The sequence below is a fragment of the Nannospalax galili genome, unplaced genomic scaffold (assembly GCF_000622305.1).
Source record: "Nannospalax galili isolate Female #2095 unplaced genomic scaffold, S.galili_v1.0 scaffold1272, whole genome shotgun sequence".
NCBI lineage: Eukaryota > Metazoa > Chordata > Mammalia > Rodentia > Spalacidae > Nannospalax > Nannospalax galili.
This window is the reverse complement of record NW_008332402.1, coordinates 1,937,806-1,942,078: the sequence shown is the minus strand read 5'-3', so window position 1 is coordinate 1,942,078 and position 4,273 is coordinate 1,937,806.

Genomic DNA, 4,273 nt, shown 5'->3' with positions numbered 1-4,273 from the left:
AGAATGGAGGGGGAGGGAAGCATGGCTGCAGGAGGCCAGAGCAGGAGCTGAGAGCTCACATCTTCAATGGCAAACACAAAAGCAGAGAGCACACTGAAGTGGTGGGGCGGGAACTGTCCAAGCCCGCCCCCAGTGATGTGCTTCCTCCAGAAAGCCAGGCCTCCCGACGGTCCCGTGACCTCCCCAAACAGCACCCACTGGGGACCAAGTGTTTAAATGCTTGAGCTACTTAAACCTATGGGGGACATTTGTCATTTAAACCACACAGTAGTCATGAGCCAAAAGGGAAAATCAGCTACAAACGTGGGTCCATGATTCTCAAGAGACTTAGGCCGTCAGGACAATTCAAGGTTACTCAGTTTGAAGATTATCAAAGATTGCTGCTTTTATTGTACCTTGGCATTTTACTTCATATTAGAGCTGTGTGTGGTGTGTGGTGCGTGTGTATGTGTGGTACGTGTGTATGTGTGTGTGGTGCGTGTGTGGTGTGTGTATGTGTGTATATGGTGTGTGTGTGGTGCGTGTGTGTGGTGTGTGTGGGGGGCATGTGTGGTGCGAGTGTGTGTGTGGTGTGTATAGTGTATGTGTGTGGTGCGTGTGTGTGTGTGTGGTGTGTATAGTGTATGTGTGTGGTGCGTGTGTGTGGTGTGTGTGGGGGGCATGTGTGGTGCGTGTGTGTGTGTGGTGTGTGTATAGTGTATGTGTGTGGTGCGTGTGTGTGGTGTGCGTGTGTGTGGTGTGTGCGTGTGCTGTGTGTGTATGTGTGCGGTGCATGTGTGTGGTGTGTGTGTGGTGTGTGGTGTGTGTGTGGTGCATGTGGTGCATGTGTGTGGTGCGTGTGTGTGTGGTGTGTGTGTGGTGTGTGTGTGTGTGTGGTGCGTGTGTGTGGTGCGTGTGGTGTGTGTGGTGTGTGGTATGGTGTGTGTGTGTACCCATGCATGTGGAGGCCAGGGGTCACCACTGTGCTTTTTTATTGCTGTCCACCTTATTTTTTGAGACAGCATATCCAGCTTTTAATTTGGATTTTGGGGGGTGAAACTCAGGTCCTTACGCTTGCACTGTACGCACTTTACCGACTGAAGCATCTTCTCAGCTTTTAGATCTACTTTTTTCTTGATGGTGAAGAACAAAATTGGTCCTGTAGAGGAAGCATGTGTCTAGGACTAAGAGCTTATACCCTGGAGTTGGTTTGTGTGTTTACACTTAAACCAGATCAACCTCTGTAAGCGTCAACAAGTAATCTAAGCTGTAGGCTTCAGTGTCCTACCTGGCAAAGTGGAATTGTCGTATAACATTATACAGTTGGTCAGGATTAAATGAAATGTTTCAGGAAGATCATTTCACCATCATGATGGTATATAGGGAACACTGCCTACTGTTTTTATTATGTCAGAGTCATGGATACCTGAAGTTACATAAACCTTCTATATGGTTTAAGTTTTTTCTTACTACTATCATCATGCACTCGTGATAGTTTATGATTGTCCTTAAAACACCAGCTCTGTTTAATTCTCTGAGTGTCTTATACTATTCTATGGTAGTTACAACTATGTACATTTGGATAAAATTATTTCTAGCCATAAAACTCCTCCCTTCAATAAAATATTCTTCCCAAAGTTTCAGACATACTGTACTCTGCACTCTAGAATATTTCACAGTGTGTCGACTTTTAGTGTGTCTTATTCTACTGGTTTCTATGTGAATTCACATTTCTTGAGTATTATTTTAACAAACATTAATTGATACTTATGCAGATTTTATGCACGTAGGTTAGGAGAAGCTTTGAAAGTTAGCCAAGTGATTTTCTTGATTTGAGAAAGGTCACCACTAAACCCATCCTGTCAGATGAAAAACCAGTGTTATAAACTTCCAAAGAAGACATTTCATAATTTCCCTTAGGAAACTATCACAGGGGCAACAGCAGTTGCTAGCACCATGGCACTGGCAATGCAGCGCACACCACATTGTAAGGAAGGTTGAAAAGAGGGGCTTCTGTTAGCTCTAAATTCAGCAATGCATTTCTTCTCGGTGTAAACTCCTTTAAATGTTACATATATAGTCACAAACGCATAGAAATTTACATCTGTGCTTCCTTTTGTTAATCTCAAGAATCCTGTCCCTTCACCCTCACCCGTGAATCTATTTTGCTGGACTTCTGACCTGATCAAAAGCAGAGATCTTGACTTAGCTGCATGTGGATATAACTCACAGCTTATCAATAACTAGACATAGGAGTTGGGGAAAATTATTTCTCTATGATTTCCAATTTCCTTTGTAAAATTATGGTAATGTCAGCATTGTTGAATGAATTAGATGAGAAACTGGAGTGGTTGGTACTCGATAATGGACAGGCAGTGTTATAAATATTACACATAGGTATTTATTATAGCTTTTTGTCTATAAAGAAGATTAGTATTTCCTTTCAGGTTATCCAGACTACTTAGTCTCCTTGTCCCTTGCTTTGCCACTGGTGAATGAAAATGGCAACAGCATGATGGCTATGTTCATTGTCAATTTGATTGGACATTTTCATCACTTAAGAGATACATTTCTAGGCTTGTCTTTGATGGCATTTCCAGAGGATTTTGCCCGAGGAGGGAAGCCCACACTGAATAGGAGTGGCATCATCCCATGGACTGGGGTCCTGGGCTGAATGAAAAAAGAGAAAGCCAGCTGAACCCCAGCATTCATTTCTGTCTGCTTCTGGACTGGATGCAGTGTGACCAGCCTCTTTGTGCTCCTGCCATACAGCTAGAGACAGTCTCACTGCCATGAGCCAGAATAAACCCCTTCACCCTTAAGTTTCTTCTTGTCTGTTATTTTTGTCATAGCAACAAGACAGTGACTAATACAATACCATCAACGTGGAGCTGTGAAAGGAATTTGAATTAACATACATGCAGTACTTGGTCATAATAAGTGTTAAATGTTGGAGAGTAAATAGTAGTTTTGTCTTACAGTGGTTGTAAAGATTAGATGGGTACAATCTCCCTCCATCTTAAAAAAATAATTCTTTTCTGAAAACAAAAAAATCTCATAGGTCAATTGCCTTAGTCAAAAGCATAGTTGACCCAGGTGTGGTGGCACTCAGGAGAAAGAAGTAGACAGATCTCTGTGGGATGGAGGCCAGCCTGATCTAATGAGAACTCTATAGTGAATTCTAGGCCAGCTGGGGCTCCAGGGAGACCCTGTCTCAAAAAAACTAAAAAAAAAAATGTATAATTAGACAGGCGGTGTTAAAAATATCACTAATTTCTATAGGGAGGGAAAAATGTGTTGTATGGCAAACTGTGGTCCAAAATTGGCATTTTGCTAAAACAACGCAAACATCTCAACATGGCTACAGTTGCTTCAATTGTCACCACTGGCCACCACAAAACAATCTAGCCAGGCATTTTCACAGTCACGCTAATCTAAGACCTTATGGCTATTAGTCTGTATATTAGTTCCTTGTCTGTCACTGTGATAAAATACCACAACCAAGGTAACTTACAGAAGAAAGTTCATTTTGGTTTATGGTTCCAGAGAGTTAAGAGTCCATCATGGTGGGAGGTGAACACAGTGGCAGAGCTGAAAACTGAGAGCTCACGTCTTCAGACATGCGTAGGAGGCAGAAAGAGAGAAACGGGAAGAAGGGAAGGCTCTGAGCTCTCCAAGTCCACCCTCCACGATGTGCTCCCACCCTCCATGACGTGCTCCCACCCTCCACGATGTGCTCCCACCCTCCATGACGTGCCTCCTCTGTCAAGGCTGCACCTCCCAAACGTTCCATGGCCTCCCCAAACATTGCCAGCTGGGACCAAGCATTCAAATACTTGGAGCCTATAGGGGATATTTCTTGTTCAAAGCACCACACATTGTGTATACAGGAAAACAACAGCCAATGAACAGCATATATATGGTGCTTAATGTTTATGTAGTTTAAGGGGAAAAAGGGGAAAATCAATGAAAACCATTCAAATATTGCCCCTATCTGTCATTATGGTGCTACTGTCAAAAGCTAGGGAATGGCAAAGACATCAGAGGAGACACCTTTGTTGTCCGTATGTCTGTGCCGATGGTGGGGTTCGGTGCTCCTGAAGCCCAAGAGAAATCTCTATGGGGCTTCAGATATATGAAAATGCTCCTAAACCAGACTCTAAGAAATTGCTGTTAAAGTTGAATTCTTTTGTTTGTCATTTGAGGCAGAGTCTAACTATGTAGAGAGCTGGCCACAAACCTAAACCTCTTATCTCTGCCTGTGGAGTGCCGAGATTACAGGTACATGCCACAG